Below are 25540 nucleotides of genomic sequence, written 5' to 3' on the forward strand. Positions count from 1 at the left end.
AGATCTTTGACAGGATTTAGCATGATACAGTGGTTCATAACGTTAGATCACATGGGATCAGGGAGAGATTGCCAACTGGGTACAAAAGTAGCTTGATAGTATGAGACAGAAGGTTTTTGGAGAGGTTTGTTGTTCAGTCTGGATGCCTGTGACCAGCAGTGTGCTATAAGGATCGGGGCTGGGCCCACTGATTTACATCACCGACATAAACGATATGGTTGTGAATATAGGAGTCATTGTTAGTAAGTTTGTAGATGATCAAATTAATGGTGTAGTGGGCATTAAATATGATGACCAAAGAGGATCATGAACAAGGGGCCAGTGGACCAAGGAATGCAAGATGGAGTTGAAGTATGGTGATGGATTTTGTCAAGAGGAGTAACACAGTTAATGGTAGGTTCCTGGGCAGTGTTGTCGAAAAGAGAGAGACCAAATGATGCAGTTACATTGTTCCTTGGAAGTGGCATCACATTTGGACAGGGTGGTGAAAGTAGCATTTGGCACACTTGCCTTCATTATCCAGAGCTTTGATACATGAGCTGGAGATATTTGCAACAGTGTCTTAAATATTTCCCTTGGGCAGAGGAGTCTACGGATTGACCTTTTAAAGGTTTATGATACCATCTGGGGCCTTAGGAAGGTGAAAAGTCCAGGGCAGGTGAGTCCAAAATCGAAGTTATAAACATGAGGTGAGAGAGCAAGGATGTAAAGAAGGAGCTGAGGGGCAACATTTTCCACAGAGAATGGTGCATAGGTGGAACGGATTTTCAGAAGAAATGGGAGAAACATGTACAATTACAACATGGAAAAGGCATATGGACAGGTACATGGAGAGGAGAAGGTTTGTAGAGATATGGGTCAAACACAAGCAAATGTGACACATTTAGAATAAGAATCGTGGTCAGCATTGATGAGTTGGACCGAACGTTCTGCTTCCGTGCTGCATGACTCTGTAACCAGTTAAAGAGGAGGAGACCACTGAGATAAGGCGTGTTGAAGACACTGAAGCAAGTTGTAGCGATAGGATTGGTAGTCTGAAATACAGTAGGTTTCAAATATATGGAGGAACTGTAGGGAGGGGAGGAGGTTACAGAGATAGCAACTGTTATAGGATTTAAAAATTATTGAAGACAGTGGTCACCAAGAAATGTTATAGATACAGTGTTGCATAGTAGTGAGTCTTAGCCAAACAGAACTTACAGTAGAGGTGGGGATTGAGCCTGGGGCTTGTCTGTACTGTGCTCTCCCTTCAGCACTGTATCTATGTCATGTCTTGTTAAGCGATGTTTGGAGCCAGCTCATTCCTCTCTGCTCTGTGCACAGTGAGTGATTTTACCTCACTGAAGGATATATTGAAGGCTCCAGATCACCCTGCCCTATGTCTCTCTGGCTGACCAACCATCTTTAATGAGGCGATGGACAAGACACCCAGCAGTTGGGAAATGTAATGAGTCTGGAACTTCCTGAGTTCCTACAGGAGACAGAGAAATAGGCAGAATGGGAAGTTAGACTGATGCAGTCAGGGTTACACATGGAGAATAGCATTGAGTCCCACAAAGATCTGGAAAATCCCAGTTTCGATTACTGGCCTGTGCTGATGCGTTTCTCATCAGTGGAAAATTCTGTTGGCTTAGGATCTGGAGTAGCGGCAAGAGCAAGAGTTGCTGACAGAGGTAACAATTAAACCCACACAGTGAGGGATACCACATGGAGAGATACTGAGTGATACAACCAGAGTGCAGGAAGATTTCAGAATCAAACAATTGTGTCATTTAGAAATAGTACTTCATGATGTACTGGTATTAGGGCGCAGGGATAAGCAACCAGTGAGCAGGTGAAGTGATAGCCTAGTGGTATTATTGTGAGAGCATGTATCCCAAAACTTCAGCTAATGTTCAGGGGAGGCAGATTTGAATCCCACCAACAGAAATGCGGGGATTTGAAATAAATAGTTCTAAAATTAGTAATTAACAATCCACAAATAAGTATGGCACCATTGCTGATGTACAACAAATCCAAACACTTGTCCATTAGAGAAAAATATCTGCCCATTTCACGTTGTCTGCACGAGATACCCACAGCAAAGTGTTTGCCTCTCAATTACACTTTGAAATAGCCGAGCAAGCTATTCAGCTCAAGAGCAGTTAGAGCTGGGCAAGAAGGCTGGTCAGTCAGTGACACCCAAATTCCATTTCTGATTTAAAAAAAATAACCCATTATTATCCTGGCTAATCATGTCGGTCGCTTTATGGTCAAGGTATTAAACTGACAAAGATGATGCAGGGACAAGGACAGAGTTCAGGTGAAAGGTGCTTTACAAATCCAAAGAGAAAAGGTGAAGCATTGGGACAGCATGGGCATGTGGCTGAAGACAAGCAGAAAGGAACAGGATGGGAGAGAGTTTAACGAAAACAGTACATCAGCCAATAGGTTTATGACAGGAAATTGTGGGAAAGAGTAAATTATATTTATTTTTGGAATGGACCATGTCTCGTCAATATGATGGATTTGCGAAAGAGAGATAAAAGAGATTTAGACACCAGGGAGACGTGGTTACAGAGTGAGTATAAATATTCAATGGTTCACAATCTTGCAGAAATTCATGCAAAATGGATAATGGTAACAATAATGGATAAAAAAGGCATGACAGAGAAAGCATTTGGCCGCAGATCATGCAGTAGACTCAGGCTGAATGTAAATTCTAGCTATTACTTGCCAAGGATACAAGCAGCAGAACAGTTTCAGGCCACCTAACAGCATTACATTGTTCATCACTGCATTAAACAGGAACTCATCAGAATTTTATTAACAAAGGTGTTGTGATAATTTTTGGAAACCTCAATATTCGCATTATCTGGACAACCACACTGACAAGAGTGATGTTGGAAAAAGAGTTCGGAGATTTCTTTTTCAGTGTTTCGTTGAATTACACATTGTGCAACAGGTTTGAGGTGTAACTGTCTCAGATCGCCCGTTGTGTGATGAAACGTAGTGAATGAGTAGTGTCACCTGAAGAGATCCTCTGGGAAATTGCGAAATAGAGCAGTTTAAAGGAATATAAAGATTTAAAGTGAATCACAAAAAGGACAAGCTACACCTCGAAACAAAAATAGCCAATTACATAAGACTGAGAGAAGAACTGACCAAGGTATAGAACATAGAATATTACAGCGCACAACAGGCCCTTCGGCCCTCGATGTTTCACCGCCCTGTCATACTAATCTGAAGCCCATCCCACCTACACTATTTCATCTAAGTCCATATGCCTGTCCAATGACGACTTAAATGCACTTAAACTTGGTGAATCTACTACCGTTGCAGGCAAAGCATTCCATACCCTGACTACTCTCTGAGTAAAGAAACTACCTCTAACATCTGTCTTATACCTATCTCCCCTCACTTTAAAGTTGTATCCCCTCCTATTTTCTGTCCCCATACTTGGAAAAAAGGTTCTCCATGTCCACAATATCTAACCCTCTGATTATCTTGTATGTCGCTATTAAGTCACCTGTCAACCTTCTTCTCTCTAACGAGCACAGCGTCAAGGCCCTCAGCCTTTCCTCGTAAGACATTCCTTCCATACCAGGCAACATCCTGGTAAAACTCCTCTGCACCCTTTCCAAAGCTTCCACATCCTTCGTATAATGCGGTGACCATAACTGTACACAATACACCAAGTGTGGCTGCACCAGAGCTTTGTACAGCTGCAGTATAAGTTTCTGATTCCAGAACTCAATTCCTCTATTAATAAAGGCCAAAATACTGTGTGACGTCTTAACAAACCTGTCAATCTGGGTGGCAACTTTCAGAGATCTGTGTACATGAACACTGAGATCTCTCTGCTCATCTGCATTCCCAAGAATCTTACCATTAGCCCAGTATTTTGCATTCAGGTTACTCCGTCCAAAGTGTATCACCTCACAATTGTCCACATTAAACTCCATTTGCCACCTCTCATCCCAGCTCTGCAGCTTATCTATGTCTCTCTGCAACCTACTACATCCTTCGTCACTGCCCACAACTCCACCGATCATAGTGTCGTCCGCAAATTTACTTACACACCCATCTAAGCCCTCATCCAGGTCATTTATAAAAATGACGAACAGCAGTGCATCCAACAACGACCCTTGCAGTACGCTGCTAGTAACTGGACACTAAGATGAACATGTTGCATCAGCTACAAACCTCTGTTTTCTTTCAGTAAATCAATTACTGATCCAAACTGCTATGTCTCCCAATATCCCATTCCTCCGCATTTTGTATAATAGCCTACTGTGTGGAACCTTACCGAACGCCTTGCTGAAATCCAAATACGCCACATCAACCGATTTACTCTCATCTCCCTGTTTAGTTACTTTGTCAAAATAAAACTCAATAAGATTCTTCCAATTGATCAACAATGATTTTATGGTGGCCTCACCAATGTCCTGTACAGCCACAACACGATATCCCAACTCCTACTCTCAATGCTCTGACCAATGAAGGTAAACATCCCAAACGCCTGCTTCACCAGTTTGTCTACCTGTGACGCCACTTTCAAAGAAATGTGCAACAAGATCCCTGGGCCACTGATTGACAACAGTACCGAGGGCCCGAACATTCACAGTACAACTCTAGCCCTAGTTTGTTTCAACAAAATGGAACACTTCACATTTATCAAATTAAAGTCTATCTGCAATTCTTCAGCTCATTATCCCAGTATTACTGTTAGCCCTGTTTTATCATAGATAACTTTCTTCACTGTCTACTTTCCCACCAATTTCAGTGTCTCCCCAAAAAAAAAGTATTTATCGGAAAACAAATGTTCCGATCCAAACCATTCATTGAAATGACAACAACTGTCGACCCACGACAACCCTCGTCACATGCCGCCAGTCAGAAAAACAACATGTCTCCCATCACCCACTGTCTCCTACCATCAAGCGAATTTTGTATCCATTTGACTAGCTCCTCCTGAATTCCATATCCTTTTACACTGATCTGAGCATAATACCCAGTTTACCATACGGAACGTGGAACACAGAACAGTACAGTACAAAACCCTTAGGCCATAATGCCATTCCAATCATTTATATGACTGCAAGATCAAACTAACCAACACATCCTTCAATTTAGTATAATCCATGTACCTATATAAGTATATTACATGTCCATGATACATCTAGTTTTACTGCTACCGCTGCTGTGCATTTCACTCACCCAGCACTCATTTTCCAATGATCTGAGCTTATTACCAAGTCTACCATACGGAACGTAGAACACAGAACAGTACAGTACAAGACACTTCTGCCATGATGTCATGCAAACCTTTTATCCGACTGTAATATCAAACGAAACTACGTAACCTTCAATTTACCATCATCTATGTGCCTATCCAAGGGTCTACTAAATGTCCCTAATGCATCTAATTTTAATACCACAGCTAGCTGTGTCTTCCATTTATGCCACGTGAAAAAGAAGTCTCGCACTCTTCACTCTATCTATGCTTCACACTATCTTGTTCACCTCGACCAAATCGTCACTCAACCTTTTTCACTCCAATGAGAAACGCTTGAGCTCCCTCAAACTTTCGTCATGAGTTATGCTCTCCAATACAGGCAGCATCCTCACAAATCTCCTCTTTATCCTGTCTAAAGCTTCCACATCCTTCCTGTAATGAAGGGACCAAAATTGAACACAATCTTTAAAGTGGGGTCTAACTTGGGCCGCATAGAGCTGCAGCATAACCTCACGGCTTTAAAACTCAATCCCCCGTCTCAGGAAAGCCAACACAACATATTCCTTCTTAACAGCCCTATCAGGTTGGGTGGCAGATTTGAGGGATCTATGGACAAGGAACCAAGATCCATCTCTCCTCCACATTGCCAACAATCCCGCCTTTCACCCTATACTGTGAAATCAAGTTCGACCTTCTGAAATGAATCACTTCACACTTTTCCAATTGTACTCCATCTGCCACTTCACAGCCCAGCTCTGCATCCTGTCAATGTCCCATTGCAAACTGCAACAGGCCTCCACACTATCCATCACTTCACCAACATTCGTGTCATTGGCAAAATTACTAACCCACTCTTCCACTCCCACATCCAAGTCATTTATGAAAATCACAAAGAGCAGAGGTCCTGAAACCGATCCCTGCAGAATACCACAGGTGACCGAGCTCGAGGCGAAATGCTTTCCATCTTTCATCACCCTCTGTCTTCTGTGGGTCAGGAGTTTTGTATGCAAATAGTCAGGCTTCCTGTATCCCATGCCACCGTGCTTTCTGAATGAGGCATAAACATGTTTGGTCACATTCTCGAAGGATTCGATAAGATTTGTGAGGTATGAACTGCCTCTGACAATGTCATGCTGACTATCTCTAATCAAACTATTTTTTTCCAATGAATCATAAATTCGGTCTTTCAGAGTCCTCACCAATAATCTGTACACCACAGACATAAAACTGACAGGTCTGTATTTCCTAAGATTATCCCTATTCCATTTCCTGAGCAAGGGAATAACATTTGCCGCCCTCCAATCATCTGGTATGACTCCAGTCGACAGTGAGGGTGCAAAGGCCTTCGCCAAAGCCGCACCGATCTCTTTCCTCGCTTACTGAAGTAATGATGGGTTTCTCCCGTCTGGTGCACCAGTCTTATCTATCCTTATGGTTTTCAAAATTCTCAGCACATGCTCCTTCTTAACATCAACTTGTTCACATATACCAGCCTGTCCTCATAAAAGACAAGATCCCTCTCAGTATTTATTTATTAGGAACGCCCAAACCTCCTCCAACTCCGGATACAGGCTCCCTCTACCATCCCTAATCAGCCCTCTCCTCACTCTGGCTATCCTCTTGTTCCCCACGTATGTCGAGAATGTCACATGGTTTTCCTTAATGCTTCCCAACAAAGCTTTTCCATGTCCCCTTCTAGTTTTCCCAAGTCCACTTTTCAGTTCCTCCCTCGCCACCTTCAGAGAATCAAAACAGTGTGGAAACAGGGCATTTGGCCCAAAATATTCCATACCAACACTCCAAAGAGTATCCCACACAGATCGATTCCCTCGCCCTATTACTCTCAATTTCGCCCGACTGAAGGGCCAATCCTACACATCCCTGAACACTATGGGTAATCTAGCATGGCTGAGTCACCTAAGCTGCACATCTATAGGCTGTCAGTCGAAAGTGGAGAACCGGGAAGAAACACACACAGACAGTGTGAGAACATGCAAACTCCACATACAGTCGCCTGGGGTGGAATCAAAACCGGTTCCCTGGTGCTGTGAGGCAGCAGTGTTAACCACTGAGCCATCTTGCCACCCCCTGTAACCCTGTAGATGTCTATCAGATCCTTGCTTCATTAACCTCAAGTAAGCTTATTTCTTCCTCTTGACTAGATGTTCTACATCCCTTGGAAACTTATCGAATGCTTTTCTGGAGTCCGTGTGGACAACATTGACTGCGCTACCTTCTCATTCCTGATGAGGTAAACTCCTCATTCCTGATGAAGGGCTCCTGCCAGAAATGTCGATTTTCCTGGTCCTCGAATGCTGCCTGGCACCTTGTGCTTTTTCAGCAACACACTCTCAACTCTGATCTCCAGCATCTGCAGACCTCACTGTCTCCACCTCCTTGAAGAGTCAATCCGGTTTGTAAAACACGAATTTCCATTCACAACGCCAAGCTGACTCTCTTTAATCAGACCTTGCCTTTCCAAACAAATGTCGCTCCTTTCTGTCAGAATCTCATCCAAAATCCTCCCTCTCACTGGCCTCACTGGGCAGTAATTTCCTGGTTTTTCCCTGTAGCCCTGAAGTGATGGAACGGTATTAGCCACCATCCAGTCTTCTGGCAGATCACTGCGTCTGTTGATGATGTAAATATCTCTGCTAGGGACACTGGCTTCCCACAATGTTCTAGGACCGACCCAATGAGCTCCTGACGATTGTTTTAAGATTCCAGCACTTTCTCTTCTCTGTTGAGGATTGTTTCCAAGACATCACTATTTATTTCCCCAATTTCTAGAGCTTTCATGTCTTTCTCCACAGAAAACACAGACAAGGGTATTTGTCTAATATCTCACCCATCCCCCCTGGCTCCACATATGCGTGATCTTATTGATCTTTGAGGGTCCCTTTCTCTGCCAGGTTACTCTTTATCCCTTATTGAACCTTGTACATAGGCTTCAGAAATTTCATATAATCCATATCCTTCGTACCACCGCACAATTCCTACACCCTTATCTGTTCTTCCATTTATATTCACACCAACAAATAAAATCCAACAGGCTCAAAGACAAATTCTCTTGTATAAAATGTGTTCCTATCGGTCCAGTTATTGTATATTGACATATCCTTTCCAACAAATTTCAGCATGCTCAGGACTTACTGTCAAGCTAACAGTAATTGGTTTCAGACTATCAGCTGAAAGGGTTGTGGGAGTTCTTTTTTATCAACCTGAAAAAGGTAGCTTACAGAGTTAGTAGTTAATAGAGAAAGCAAATCAAAAGCTGCCATTCATTACAAAGGGAGCAAAGTCTAAAATTAGGGAAATATTACGAAAGCGATGTAAGGTATAAGTCAGACCACACCTAGAATATTATGATCAGTCTGAGTGCCCAAGGAAAATATTGTCGCTTTGGAAGCAGGCCAGAGAAGGTTCACTCAGCTGATCCTGGGAATGGAGAGAATTTCCAATGAGAAGAGGTGGAGTAGATTGAGGTTGAACCCATTGACGTTCAGAAAAACATGAGAGAGTAATTGAATGAAACATTCAAGTTTCTAAGGGGCTTTGCCAGGTTAGAAGTTAGAAATCAGAACAGTACAGCACAGCAGTAGGACCTTCAGCCCACCATGTCTGTGCCGACAATGATGCTCTTCTCAAATCATACCATCTGCCTGCACATGGTCCATATCCCTCCATTTACTACCTGTTCATGTTTCTGTCCAAATACAAAATCAAAGCTTTGCTCATATTTCTGCTTCTCCAGCCTCTCTCAGTATCTTACACTGTCTACATTTTAAAAAAAACCTGCCTCACACATCTCGTTTAAACTTCTTCATTCTCACCTTAAACCTATGCGCTCTAGTATTTGAAACTTGCACATTGGTAAAGAGATTCTGACTGTACACATTATCTTTTCCTGTCACAATGTTATATCCCTGTACCTGGACGCCTGTCAGCCTCTGATACTCTCACAAAGCAATCCAACTTTGTTTGATGTTCTCTTACACCCAATACACACTCAAAAACCCTAACGCAGGCATTGACGTAAGAAACTCCTTACCCAGTTTACCACATGGAACGTAGAACATAGAACATTACAGCACAATGCCCTTTGGCACCTTGATGTCATGCCAACCCAGTTATCCTACTGTAACATCAAATTAACCTACATACCCTTCAGTTTACTGTCATCGATGTGTCTATCCAAGAGCCTTTTAAATGTCCATAACGTATCTAAATTTAGTACTATCGTTTGCAGTGCATTACACCCACACACCACTCTCTTTGGAAAGAACCTATCTCTGAAATCTCACCTTAACCATCCTCAAATCACTTTAAAATTATACCCCCCTCATAATAGCCATTTCTGCCAGAGGAAAAAAAAGGTCTCTCACTATTCACACTATCTGTTCCTCTCATCATCTTGTTCATCCGCACCAAGTCGCCCCTCCCCTTCTTCACTGAATCCCCCAGGTAAGGAAAGTCAACACAACGTATTCCTTCTTAACAATCCTGTCAACTTGCATGGTAACTTTATGGGATATATGGACTGGGAATTCAAGATCCCTCTGTTGCTCCACACTGTCACGAATCCTGTCTTTGACTTTATAATCTGCATTCAAGTTCGAAATTCCAAAATGAATCACTTCTCATTTTTCCAGATTGAACTCCATCTGCCACTTCTCAGACAAGTTCTGAATCCTAGCATTGTCCCGTTACAACCTACAACAGTAGTATTCATTAAGGACCTCTCCAACTTCCTCACCCAACAACTAAAATCCAACAGACACAAAAACAAATTGTATTTTATGGAATATGTTTCTAAGGGTGCAGTAATTGTATATTGACATATCCTTTCTAACACATTTCAACATGTTCCTGACTTACTATCAGGCTAACAGTAATTGGTTTCAAACTGTCAGCTGAAAGGGATGTGGGAGTTCTGACTTTTCAACCTGAAAAAGATAGCTTACAAGGTTAGCGGGTAATAGAGAAGGCAAATTAAATGCTGTCATTATTACAAAGGATATGGAGTCTAAAACTAGGGAGATCTTACTAAAATCTTGCTGAAATTATACAAGATACGAGTGAGACCACACCTAGAATATTATGAACAGCGTGAGTGCCCGAAGGAAGTATATTCTTGCATTGGAGGCAGACCAGAAATGGTTCACTGGGCTGGTACTGGGAATGGATGGATTTTCTACTGAGAAGAAGAGGAGAGGAGTAGATTGAGTTTCAATCCATTGGAGCTTGGAAATATTGGTGAGAAACGGAAAGAAATATCCAAGATTTTCAGTGCTTTGATCGGGTAGATTCTGGAAAGTAAAATAATAGAACAGTACAGGACAGATATAGGCTATTTGACCCACCATAGCTGTGCTGCCCATAATGCTATCCTCTACTCATAACATCTGCCGACACCTGTTCCATATCCCTCCATTGTCTACCTGTTCGCACATCTGTCTAAATGTCACTTCAAAACTTTACACCAGAATTTGATACTTACACATTGCACAAGACGTTCTGACTATCCACACTATCTGTCTCTGTCCTAATGTTATATTCCTGTACCTAGTCGCCTGTCAGCCTCTGATACTGTCACAGACAAATCCAACTTTGTTTAATTTCCTCTTACACTGTTAAAAACCCAAATACAGGCAATGAGCTGATGAACCCCCTTTTCCCCCCTCCAAAGCCTCCACATCCTTCCTATTGTGAGGAGATGAGAACTGCACACAGTACTCCAAATGTGGCCAAACAGAAGTTTTATACAATTACAACATGAGATGCAAACCAGTTTTCCCAACGTTGTGACCGATGAAGGGCAGTGTTCCATTTGCTTTCTTTCCCATCTGAAACACTTCTGTTACCATTTTCAGGGAGTCATTGGCTTGCACCAAGATCCTTCTGTATATCCATCTCCAACAGTATCCGAATTTTCTTCTTGAATCTGACATCACCTCACACTCGTCAAGGTTAAACACAAGTTGCCATTCTCTGCACAACTTTCCAATTGATCTGCAAACTCCTGTAACCTTGGATATCCTTGCTTTTAATGTCATCTCCAATAATTATATTTGACATTTCCTTTTGTTTCATTTGTCTGAGAATCTGTGAACAGAGTCCATAAAATCCCAGCAAGGGTTCACACATTTAAGATGGAGACAGGAGGAACGTCTTCAATCAGATGGGAGCGACTCTGTGGGAATTCCTGACTGCAGGTGGCTGCCGAGGCAGCGTCATTAAGAATTGTTACAGCAGAGATAGTCAGATTAAAATTAACCAGGGCAACAAGGTTTTGTGGAAAAGGCACGAAAGTAGAGTTGAAGAAGATCAGATGAGTCATGATCTGATTGAAGGGCAGAGGACACACAATGCGCCAAATGGCCTAATTCCGCTCTGCATCTCATGGTGTGAAGTCAAACTCAATATATCCTGTATAACATTATGGGTCTCGGCTCACAAAACTCCTTTATAATGAGATTATTAGATATTTGTTATTGCACAACATTTGATCTACAACAGACAATTTTGTTGATGGAACCTTGATGTGGTGTTATAGAAAACCATCTCGTACTCAATCCAGGATTCCATCCATTAAAGCACTGATACTCATTAGTTATCCAGTCAGAATGGAGACTACTGTCACACACAGTTACTGTATTGCCCCTGCTGCAATTACATTCAGTGTCCTGATTTAACTATTTGACATTACCATCACTGCTTGCTCCCTAGAAAAGAATTCCTGCTAACGGTTTCTTCTGCTTGCTTATTCTCATCTCTACCCAAATAATACTCCAAATTTTGATCTTCAGTTCCACATTACCTTCTCATTAACGCATTAACCTCATCCTTCCTTCACAATTTGTTGGCTTTTCGATTAGCCTGTTCTCAATCCCAACAATCCTTCAATATTCCCTTCCCAGTGATGGTCATTCTGCATCTACATCTCCAGAATGACGGTTCCAGCATATCTGTTCACTGTCATTCCATCTGCCTTATGGCGACTGCATGGAGTCATTCCTCAGTAGTGGTTGGTTGAACAGATGGATAGAGGTTACAGAGATAGAGAAGCTTACAGGGGCTCGAGGGTGTTGTGTTAAACAGAGTTTCATCTGGGCAAGAATGGCATTGGAAGAAAAGGGGTTTGCGGATTGGAGGAATTGACAGACAGAGAGAGTGGAATAGATTCTGGAGATAGGGATAGGGATGGATATAGGGAGAGGCAGGCAGACTGAGAGGCACAGATAGAGGGTGTTTCAGGAAGAAGAGTATTGTGTATACTAACAGAGATAAGGAAAGTTTTAGTGAGTGAAGACGTTTACATATTTAAGAAGGATTTTCGGTTCTGGACGCTACATTGGTAGGAAAGCAATGGGGAATGCCTGGTTGCTGGGTTGGAGACAGTTACACGGGTGGGGAGGGTTGCACAACCTAGAAGAGGTTCCTGTGGTCCGGGGGGTTGTGTCCAGGGAGGGGGTGTGGTTTGACGGTGAAGATTAAATAGATTAAGATTGACGAATTGGAAAAGAATAAGGAAATTACGATTCTTTCGCAGCTAAGGAAGGGTTGTAGGTACTGGAGAAGTTTACGCAGATGGGGATGGATGGAGAGGTTAAAGACAAATATGTTGACATGGAGGGTTGGTAGGGGGAGATTAGAGCAATAGACAGGATTGCCGGGGTTCACAGAAATAAAGGAAATCAGTATCTACTGGAAAAGTTTGGGGATTAGAGTGTTTGGGATCTCAGTCTCCATCTCTCTCTGGCTGACCAATTGTCTTCAATGTGGTAATGGATGAGAATTAGGAATTCGACTAAGTCAGGAACATCCTGAATACATGCAGGAGACAGAGAAATAGAAAAAATGGGAAATGAGACTGGTGCAGTGGGGATGACTCATGTACAGTAGCAATGAGTCCCACAGAGACCTGGAAAATCCCAGTTTCTCTCCATGGCCTGTGCTGCTGCGTCTCTTTGGAGTGGAGAATTATGTTAGCTCAGGATCTCAGACAAGCTGCAAGAGTGATAGGCGCTGACAGAGGCAGCAATTAGACCTACAGAGTGAGGGATACGACTTGTACAAATACTGAATGACACTACCAACGTGCAGCAGTTCTTCCGAATCAAACAATGGTGTCAGAAGAAGTGGGTCTGATGCAGTGAGCTGCTACCAGTACTCAGGGAAGAATGAGCTATTTCATTGGGATGGTACAGTGCTGGGACCAGTTCTCTCGTCAATCATATGATCCGGATTATGCAGAGTGCTTTAAACTGACACAGATGAGGAGGGACACGGCCCAGTTGAAAGGAAATTCCCAATTCCATGTGGAAAGTTTGAAATATTGAAACATGGGGAGGTAGCTGAGGATAAACAGAAAAAATAGGAAGGAAGTTAGTTTAACTAAAGTTGCACATCAGCAAATAGGTTTGTGACAGGAAATTGTGATAAAAGGTAAATTACCGTTTGTAAAATTGGATGCACGAATTATTTGCAATAAATGATATGCAGAAAGCCTTAAAGGTTAAACTTCACAATCTGCGATCATATGTTTACCACTTTTCCTGATAACATCTTGTGAATTTGTACTATGTTTAGTAACCCAAAATAGACAAAAGTATTCTAAGATCTTATGCAACTTACTGTGGCTTAAATTGTTTGTGTCCAATTGGAACAGCCAAGTCTTTTTTTTAATGGGCATATCTATCACCGAAAATGGCCTGTAGGTTTGAATGTTGTGTGGCCTTTGCACTAATCTGTTTAGGATCTTAACATTTCAGGTTTAATTCCTTTTCTTATCCACTCAATGTGTTACCTCATCTCACTCTTTACTTCGAATCCTTCTTCCAGTAAATATTTTTCTGTCATTGCACTACAATTCAACTTCAGCCCATTCAACACAAGTTGGAATCATTTGACTTCTTTCTGTGTTTCAAGAGTTTATTAATATAACAATTAAGGGCAAGAGGAGCATGGCTCCTGTGGACTCCTTCCATTCTCCGTACCTTTCTAATGCCAAATCTTTATTTAACCCTGACCTTCAAGTTTCCCAACCATCTCTATCCATTTGACTATGCATCCCTTCATTTGAGGTGCCTTTAAGTTTTGACATTGGTCTCAGAGGAAAATAATTCCTGAAAATCCAAGTAAACCATATCCCCTTTTTCCCCCACTAACCTGTTCTTCTGTTAATAAAATCTTGTCAAATTGTTTGATAGTTCACAAACTGCTAATTAGAAGTTCATGCTAATTGCTCCTCATTAGCTATTCTCTCTTCAAGAGCTCGTACTTCACTCCATATTGCTTACTCTAAATTTACCAACCAACAAACAAAGAAAAACTAACTGGTCGAGAAATTTCTACTTTTTTCTTTCCTTTTTATTGAATGAGGAGTTAACTCCCTTCCAATCCTTTGTTCGAATTGTCGGTGGGAACAATTGGAGCCATGACAGTTTGTTCTCTATTTACAGCATGTCCCACGGATTTTTTTTTAAAGATTTGCCTCCTTTTATGTTGTGGTTCCGTCATTCATATTATAATAGTACTCTTGTCTAATACATCTGCACGAACCCTTGATAGTTCTGCCATACTATTAAACCCTTTCTCGAATCTCTCTTTTGCCTTCTGCCCTGCAAGTTAATCAAATTCTAAATTTATCCTTGGATCAAACAGTTGCTATTATATATATTTTGAACAGTATTCCCTTTGATTTCACTGTATCGACCTAACGACCTTATTTTGTCTTTTTCTTTTGGGGGGGGGGGGGCGGGGGGAGGAGAGGATATATCGAATATAATCGTTTCTCTGTTGCTATTTATTTTTTCCAGCTTGTAATTAATATGACGAGAAAAAAAATCACTGAGATGTTTTCTGATGACCCCAGTGCCTGCCAAGCCCCATTGATGAAGCTAAGCAGAAATAACTCAGTTTTCGTCAAACGAGTGTAAACACATGGAATTTAAATGAAATGAAGGTAATATCGCCATGTAATCCTTTTGTCCTACTTGGCAGAAAAAAGAATATTGTAAACGTTATCTTGGTTGGAGCTAAAATATGTATTGAGGAAGTGAGTGACCCACCTTTTAAACTGTGGCTATTATCCTGACTTGGAAGTCTGTCAAAAATTCTTGGAAGTCTCTCCGTAATGAGATTGCGGGTAAGGCCCAGCACCATCTTCTCAAGGACAACTAGGAAGTGGGTATCACTGACTAGCCAGTGATACCCACGTTTCATGAATGAACGAAAATAAACACTTTCCTGTAATGCATTGAGCACACGCGTGGTACGGTGGCACGTTGGCACGTTGATTAGCACTGTTGTCTCACAGCATCAGCGACCTCGGTTCAATTCCTGCTTCGGGCAACTCTCGGTGTGGAGTTTGCACACTCTTACCGGGTTTGCTCTGGTTACCTCCCACAGTCCAAAGATGTGCAGGTTAGATGAATTGGCCATGCTAAATTGCCTGTAGTGTCACGTGTAGAAGAATGGATCTGGGTGGGTTGCTCTTCAGAAGGTCGGGGTGGACTTGTTGGGCTGAAGGGCCTGTTTCCACACTGTAAGCAATCTAATCACCAAGAAAACCAATTTTAATTCTGAACTCGTCAATGAAATTTTTCTTTAAAAAGAAATTCGCATAGTCTGGCCATCGCTGGCTGGCCATCATTTATTATCCAATCCAAGTTGCTTTTGAGAGCCTGGTGATCTACATTTTGTAATCACTGCAGTCACTGCACTATAGGTAGACCCACAATGGTCTTAGGGAGGGAATTCCACGAATTTGATGCGGCAATCCTGAAGAAACAGCGATATTTTTCTCAGCTAGAATGGTGAGTGGCTTCGAGGGGAACTTGCAGGTGGTGGTCCCAGGTATCTGCTGCTCTTGCCATCAAGAACTAAATGGTCATAGATTTGGCAGGATCTGGCTAAAAGTCGTTGAATTTCTCAATGCATTGTGTAGCTTGTACACACTGCTGGTACTGAGTGGAGGGTGGTAAAGGGCATGACAACTTGCGGATGTGTTAGCAATTAAGTGGGCTGCTTTGTCCTAGATGGTGGCTAGCTTTTTGTATATTACTGGAGCTGCACTTATCCGAACAAATACCTCTCAACCCTAGCTTAGAAATGCTCTAAAAGTCAGGGTAGATTTTAAGACAGGAGGGTATCAAATTGTTTTAGTACTGATTTTATGACGAAAAGCTTCTTCACATCACTCCTAATCAGCCTAAGTCACATCTTCATGCGTGCCCTATTCCTGGCATCCCTCGTGAAAGGAACTAGTTTCTCACTTTCTTCGCTGTTAAATCATTTAATCATCTCAGTCACTTCAATAGACCCATTCCCTAGTCATCCTTACTCAACAGATGCAGGTCTAGCTTATCAAATAAAACTAAAAAGTGCTGGTAACATTCAGGTCAGCCCGAATTTATGCAGACATTACTTAACCTTCTCAGCCTTGGTATTATTCTGTTCAAGAATGACAAGTAACTATCCATTAATCTGAGAGCGAGACTTCCAGAACTCCTATCCAAGCTGCACTGCTGTGTGCGAATGGCTACTTCTGTGACACTGGACACAGGGAAAGTGGAAGCATTGAAGTCTGAGTTATTTCGGGGTAAACACTGCTCGGTAGTAGAGGAAAGAGTTGTAGCAAGTAAATCTTTTTATATAAACAATAATATACCCTCTCTGTCTTTTTTTCGGGCCTGTTCATGAGCGTCACGAGTAAGAAGCCCAATGTGTGAATTATGATGAAGCTGAAGACGAGTGAAGATACAGTTGGCAGATGAGATTTTCGAAGTGCTGATAAAAGGCACAACAAACGGACTGAATCAGATTCAGGGGAAACGTTAAAACTCATGTTACCCTAACATAGGCCATGCCTTCGGCCAACTTGTGGTCTCCAGAAGAAACCAAACTTTATGCACCCAGCAGAAGAGGATCCACCCCGGCCTCTAAACTCTTCTCTCCGATTGGGTTTGACATCTGGTATAGAATTTCCGGAATAAGTAGCTGGTTTTGGATATCAGTACCTACTAGTCAGCCGACTGGCAGGATTTGGAGAGCAGAAGTTTTCCCTACCTATGTATACACAACCCTATCCCATTTACTTATCCAAACTGTACCATAGTCTTGAATTCAGAGAAGTCTGTACGTTCATTTTTTTTTTACATTTACGCCTACGTTTTCTTTTTAAAAATATATATCAATCTTGTGGTGCTATGATGTGTGTTTGGTGTATGCTGGCTGTGAGAGATGAAACAATGACTGATATCAGACACTGAAAACGACCTAAGAGTGAGGAGTATTGCATCTGCATTAGTGATTTGGAGGGCAAAAGAATCCAGGGTCTTAAAAAGTTGCTCTCACTTCATTACTATAACTCGTGATTTTAGTTTTTGGTTTTCAATTATTTCATAAAGGAAAATTGTTTATTTATTCATTTAAATGGACGGTATTCATTTTCAGGAAAACGTTGCAAACTTTGAGCAGCTTTTGAAATAACTTCATTTGATTCAGAACTTCTTTGCAAAAGAGAACGAGTGTTAACTCAAGCCACAATAGTTTGGTTTCTTGAAGCGAATGAGTGCAGGGCTTGTGTTCTTTCTGTTAATTGACTGAGATGGCGCTCCCGCATCGGAGCACTCTTCTTTCGTCTTCGGGATTCTGTATTTCTCATCTAATTTATTGAAAGACATCAAGCCCTCTCCCTCAAATAAATATCCCAGACAGGAGATTCCTTTACCTTCCCATGCGCTGAAGCCAGCTTCGATTGTCCCTGGTCAACATCCTGGAGCACCCACTAACTGGGAGAACGAAAAAGTCTTCAGCAAATTTCCATCACCCTGACACATTCTCGTTCTCTTTTCCCGTATTTCTGACAGTCCGAGTTTCACAGTGCTCAACTACCGAACACCTGCGAGGCCTCTACATCAAACCAGATCGACTTTGAGTCTTAGCGCACCCATTCGCCGAAATATGAAAACAGGGTGCATATTTAATATCTGTTCGGATCTGGGAGGTTTACCATCACCAGCCCCCATATGCTGCAGAAAAGGTAACTTGGTAAATTTAATTAAGGGGCACCTACAGCGCCAAATAAATGACCTATGCGATCCCAAAAACCACCACAGCACCTGTTAGTGTAATAACAACGGGAACATCCTCATGGGATATAACAACTGATGAAGAATATTAATGTTATCAAGACTACACATCCTAGCCATGCAAGCCTAGCATCCCAGTCGCTCTCATCGATGCAAGACCTGCTTTATGCTCTCAAGCAGCTGCACGAAGTTAGCTCCGTAGAATGGCCGGAATTGACGGGTAATAACAATTCCCAAATAGAAAAAAACCTTTCTGTGATCATCGAAAAGGAAATTCCATTCTGTCCTCCAGCATCGGTACCTGCACCAATCCCTTAAGATGCATGAATTCCGATTTTGTACATTTTATCCTGTACCCAAAAAGCAGCCAATTTTTTTTTGTGTATTAGCCAGGATACAGAGTTTTCAGGTTACTTAAAAACAGAAGGAAATCGGCCGTATAGAGACTGATTTTTTTCCCCCAAATCCCACATTCCGTGCCATTATTTCAGGGTCTCTTCGGATAGCCTCCGCAAGTGGATGATGTAACAAGGTAAACAGTAGCAGTGATAGGGGATATCACTGTCGATTGCCCCTCCCCACACCAAAAATGATCGATGTAACCCCGCTTGTGATAACTGCCGCATTGGGATCTTTCTATAACACTACCACCCACCTGGTGAAGTTCCCTCACAGAACAAAACAATCTAGAAAAGCAGAGACACGACGATTCTACCCGATCAAAAGCCTTTTCTGCATCCAGGGACACCACCAAACCCGAAATCATTCGCTGCTGACATACTTGCACGATGTTTAATACCTACCTGATGTTGTTGGAGGAGCTTCGGTCCTTGCTAAAACCCATCTGGTCTACTTACATAATAACAGACAGTACCTTCTCCAGTCTCAGACACAACACCTTTGATAGAATTTTAAAATGCACATTCAACAACGAGTTGGGTCTGCACGATGCACAAACCTCTGGGTATTTCCATTTCTTGAAAATAATGGAGAGATTAGCCTCCCTGAGAGAGGCTGGAAGGCAGTCCGGCGATATGAATGTCTGCACAACACTAGCAGTGGTTCAGCTAACGAGTGTATGAACTTCTTATAAAATTCACTTGGGAATCAGTCTGGACCCAGTGCCTTATCACCTTGGAACTGACATGCTGCCTCTTACACCTCATGTACTGTCAGAGGTTCATTTAAAAGAGAGACCTGATCTGCATTTATACCAGGGAGGTCCAAATTTCAAATAAGCAGTCCATTCTCCCTTCTCCATCCCAACAGCCCTCCGACCGAAATAAATCTGCATAGAACTCCCCGAATATAGATTTGATCTTCCTCAGTTTAAGAGTAACATTGACAGTTCTCTCACTGATAGAGGCAATGGTCTATGGAGCAATTTTCTTAAAAGCCAGGTAATCGACCGGGTTTATCCCCATATTCAAACAGCCTTTGTTTTGCAAAGGACTCCTCTCTCTTTGTCACTTGTGTGAGCACAGACTCCAGAGCAGCCTGGAGAGCTGTAACCCATTACAGTTTGCATGGTCTGGCATAATATATCGAGTTGGCTGCCTTCAACAAGGCCTCAAGCATCAGCTGCTTCTCTCCTCTCTGCCTCCTTCTCATTGGCGAGTATTAATCATACCCCTTTATAATATTTTCGGGGTCTCCCAGAGCACTGATAGATCACTGGCCGTACCCCGATTAATATCCCCAAAAAACCCTGAACTCCCTTGTGATATGCTGCACAAAATTGTCATCCTTCAACAGAAATAATACCATGCGACATTGCTGTGTGTATCGTCCACTACCTTTAGTCTTAACATCGAAATATACTGCCATAGGGTCCGAAATATTTATGCTCCCAATCCTGCAGTTTAACACCATGTCCAAACAAACCGACGAAACAAAGAACATATCAATTCCTGTGTGGCACTTGTGTGGATTGGGATAAAACGTAAAGCCCCTCCCATTCGCGTGGAGGCACCTCCACACATCCACTAGCCCCAACTTCTCACGCAAACTGTCTAGATTGCTGAGGTGTACACAAGACTCCTCTTGGCGTTCTGTCGACCACAGGGTCCATGATTGAATTAAAGTCTCCTATAATCATACGGCAAACCCCAAGTGCCATTACCTTATAGAATGAATCAACTAAAAATTTGAGAGGCTGCGTTAGGGGACAGTAAACGTTGAGGATGCCCTACTCTTCTCCGTTCACCAGAGCCTTGAGAATGACGAACCATCCATACTCATCCTTGATTTGATCTATCATCTGAAATGGGAGGTTCTTTCATACCAGTATGGCCACTCCTCTGCTTTTAGAGTAAAAGGAGGAAAAAAAATACCTTATAATATTCCCCCTGTTGTAACTTCTGATGCTCCCTAACAGTCAAGTGTGTTTCTTGCAACAGCGCTTCATCAACCCTTTCCTTCTTAAGATTTGAGAGCACTTTTTATCATTGAATATGGGAATGGCGCCCCTTCCAGGTGCACCACCTGAACATATCACTAGCCATGACCGCACAATTCAGCTCACAGTCCACCAATTAAAAGAAGCCCATTCAATATGCGATGAGTGTAGAAAAAAAAACTTTATCAAATCTAAAGACTATTCCTACAAACACTGTCAAAGCGAGAAAAACTACGAAACTAACCTCTACTGCTAACGTAAGCAAATAATTGCAAAAAACGCAAATTTCCTGAGAAATCCCCTCCAACCCTTGCCCATAGGGAGCATTCACTCCCAACCTCACAACCATCCTCGAAGCTTCCAGTTCAGGCCGCGCCACAAACCCAAGCAATGGGAAGAAAAACATATTTTTCACCATTCTACAAGTTAACAATGGATGCCCAGACATTCCCCTCCTCTCTCAACCCTACACATTTTTACATCGAAGGAGCAACCACCACTCACCCAGCAAAAAGAACAACAGAATAACAAACCAGCGTGAAACAGATATAATATAAAATACTCCAGATTGTATACCATAGCAATACAAGGCCTCTTAAGCCCGAGACCCGAAAAGCGAAAAGAACAAAAACGGAGAAGATTTTAACAAATTATATTATGTCATTGTTCCCATGTCTTGTTTCCTTCTTCCTCATCAGACAAAGTCTATCATTTCAGCGAGTTGTCGATAGCTCCTCCTTAATTGAAACATTGCACTGCCAGGTACCACAGGCAGTATGAAATGTTTAAATCCTTTTGTGGTTTTTTTTGAGCATCAAAGGTCTTCTTTTCCTTTATTATGGCCTCAGAAAAGTCACAAGAAAACATTATTTTTGAACCTTTACAAGCCAAAGCAGTGGATCTCTTTCCAGTCTTCTGTCTGTTTCTATGACGAACTGCTTTTCTTGGTAATGCTGGAGTCACACCAGGAAAAGGCGGGGGCGCTGGTCAGGCCCAGACCTGGGCACTGTGATCCTGTCGGCCCACGCCACACTCACCCGGCCCGATTTGATCTCTTGGCACAGCAACTCCAGAAGCCACCGTTCGAGGAATGCAACGAGGTTTTCACTTACTGCACGCTTAGCTAAGTCCATGTTACGTACATTTTCTTTTCTCCGACATCGATTTTGAAGGTCGTTTACTTGTTCCTGCATGGATTGAACTGCCCTTTGAATGTTCGGATCTCGGAGCTCTCCATCGCAGCCTCTGAGGCTGCGGCCCTCTGTTCCACCGCTTCCATGCGCTGATCCAAAGCCCGAATCTCCTGTGCACACTTTGTCAACATGGCAGTAATTGGTTCCAGCCCTAAACCGCTTTTATTTTTTCGCAGAGTTTTGCAAACTCCATTAGTAATTGCTGTTGCTCCACTGAACTGAAGGGCGCCTCGATGGGAGCCGAGGTAATGACTGAGGGTGTGCCAGACATTGGAGGGGAGTGCCCTGCCTGCTGCACACACCCAGCTTCCTTTCCTTTCGATGCGTTGATTTCAGCTCCAGAGAGTTTTGATATCCCAATAAATGAGGATTCTTTCTCTCTCTGTTTGACAGAGACCACAAGGTGTTCAGAATACCAGTTGTAACTTGTAGGTTTCGATTTCAAATCGAGGGCATCATGGAAATTCGCAGTCACTTGCTGCACAAAATTCGATGCGTGCAGGAATCCTACCTGATTAAATTTTCTTATGTTTTAACCTTAAGTCTGAGACTTCCCGTAAACAGCTATGCTCCTGCTGCTTCGTTCCATGAAGGGAATCATATCGGAAATTTCCAGTCAGTGGATGGGCATACATGTACCATGTTCACAAAAGGGTATTAATGATTTAACTTGCTGCGAGATGATGCTGATATGATATTTAAAGTTTTTATGCAATCTAAATTTATTGGTTGCCTTCTTGATTTCAGGCAAGCAAACATCTGTGCTTGTCCTTCTGGCGCCACTTTGACACCACTTTTTACGGATACAATAATGATTACTGGAGTCAACATGCTGTGGAAATCAAAGCACGTAAATTTACCAGACAAATCAACATTTCCAGCTTTGAGCAGCGCTTCTTTGCAGGTGGGAAAATACAATCAAAAGAAGAAGCATTTTCCCTTGAGCAACTAGTGATAAACTTGGAGCAGCAAGATTCTCAGACATATCTTTAGCACTACACGTGTAATGTGGTTTAAAATTTGCAGGTGTGCAACCACAGCCCTGAAATCCTGATGAAAAACATCAGCTGAGCAGAGGGATGCCTACATAAACAGCAGAAGACATGCTTCTGCGGCTTTGCAAACAGGACACATCATTCCCCACGTTTGTTGGTCATCACCATCACTGTCACTCCTCCACACTCTGCTTCACCACCATGCTCACTGCCCACAAACACCTCCACCATCACCCTCACAACCCAACTCACTCGCTACCATCAGTCTCACTCCTCCACAGGCTCTCTCATCATCACCCTCACTCCACACACACTCCGTCACCATCAACTCACTCCCAACGCATTCCTCCATCATCACCCTCACTCCCCACACACTCCCTCACCATAACTCTTAGTACCCACATACTCCCCCACAATCACCCTCACTCTGCACACACTCCTAACTGTCACCACTACTCCAAGCACACTCCCCATCACACTCATGACCCACACATTCTCCCAGAATCACCCTCATTCCACACACGCACATCACACAAACACATTCACATGCCCACCATCACCGTCACTCCCCGCACAATCCCCCACCATCACGCTCAAGCCCCACACACTCCCCCACCATCACGAACACTCCACACACACACCTCAACCATCACACTCACTCCCTACTCACTGTGCAAACATCACACTTATGATGTATACACACCACAACCAGTACCCTCACTCTCCACAAACTTTCCCACCGACACGCTCACTCCCCATACACAACCCTGTCATCATCCTCACTCACCATACACTCCACCACTGCCAGGCTCACTTCCCATTCACTCCCCCATTGTCACACTCACTACCCACACACTCCCCGACAATCTCCTCACTCGCCACACACTCCCCCACCATCAAAATCTCTCCACACACAGTCCTCCACCATCACCGTCACTCCACACACACATCTACCATCACCCTCACTAACAACACACTCCCGCACCAACACCCTCACTCAACACATACTCCCCCACCATCACCCACATTCTTTACACACACACCCAACAACACCCTCACTCTCGACGCACATACCCAACAACATCCTAATTCCCCACAAACTCCCCCACTGATACGATCACTCCCCATACACTCCCCCACCATCACCCTCACTCTCAACACACTCCCTCACCAACACTCTCCATCCGCACACACTCCGGCAATATCACCCTGACTCCACACACACACCACACCATCACACTCACTCCAAACACAATACACCACCGTCATTCTCACTCTCCACACACACCGTCACCGTCACTCACACTCCACACAATCTCCCACCATCACACTCACTTCCCACACACTCTCCCAAAATCGTCCTCACTCCATGCACATTCCTCATCATCAGACTCATTCGCCATACAGTGCCGCACCACCACCCTCACTCCCAACATACTCCACCACCATCACCCTCACTCACAACAAGCTCCTCCACCATCACCCTCACACCACACAATCTCCCCATTGTCACCCTCACTCCCCACACATTCCCCCACCGTCATTTTCTCTCACCATAAACGCCCCACCATCACCCTGTCTCCCGACACACTCCCTCAACGTCACACTCTTTCCACACATACTCCCCAATAACAACCTAACTCCCCACGTACACTCTCACCAGCACGCTCAGTCCCCACACAGTCCCTCACCGTCACACTCAATCCAACACTCTCCCCCACCATCACCCTCATTCCACTCATACTCGCCCACCATTACCCTCACTCCGCACACACTCTCACCGTCACGTTTACTCCCCACACAGTATCCCACCATCACATTCACCACCCAAAATACACTCCGACCATCACCCTCTCTCCCCACACCGTCCCCATCAACACCTTCACTCCCCACACAACCGCACTGTCACAGTCACACTCCACCACCATCACATTCACTCCCCACATACTCTCCCACCATTACACTCACTCTCAACACTCACACCCACCAACACTCTCACTCCTGACACACTCCCAACCATCACCCTCACTCCAAGCACACTTACGACCCACACACTCTCCCAGAATCAGTCTCACTCCATAGACACAACCGCACTGTCACCGTCACACGCCACAGATTCGACCACCATCACCCTCACTCCCCACACACTCCCCCAACATCAACCTTACTCCCCCCACACACCACCAACACACTCACAAGCCCACCATAACCTTCATTCCCCATACAATCCCCCACAATCAAGCACACGTCCTGAACACTCCCCCAACATCACTCTCACTTCCAATATACTCCCCCTCCATCACACTCTAAGGTCACACACACAGCACAACCACGATCATCACTCCCAACTCACTCCCCAATCATCACACTCACTACCGACACACACCCACATCACACTCACTCCCCACAAACTCCCCCACGGACACGCTCACTCCCCATACAAACCCATCATCACCCTCACTCACCAAACACTCCACCACGATCACAATCACTCTCCACTCACTCACCCACTGTCACCCTCACTCCTCGCACATTCCCAAACTGTCACGCTCTCCCCACACAGTCGCTCACCATCTCCCTCGCTTGCCACACACTCCTGCACCATCACAGTCTCTCCACACACACTCCTCCAGCAGCGT

Source organism: Chiloscyllium punctatum, chromosome 33, assembly GCF_047496795.1.
Source record: "Chiloscyllium punctatum isolate Juve2018m chromosome 33, sChiPun1.3, whole genome shotgun sequence".
NCBI lineage: Eukaryota > Metazoa > Chordata > Chondrichthyes > Orectolobiformes > Hemiscylliidae > Chiloscyllium > Chiloscyllium punctatum.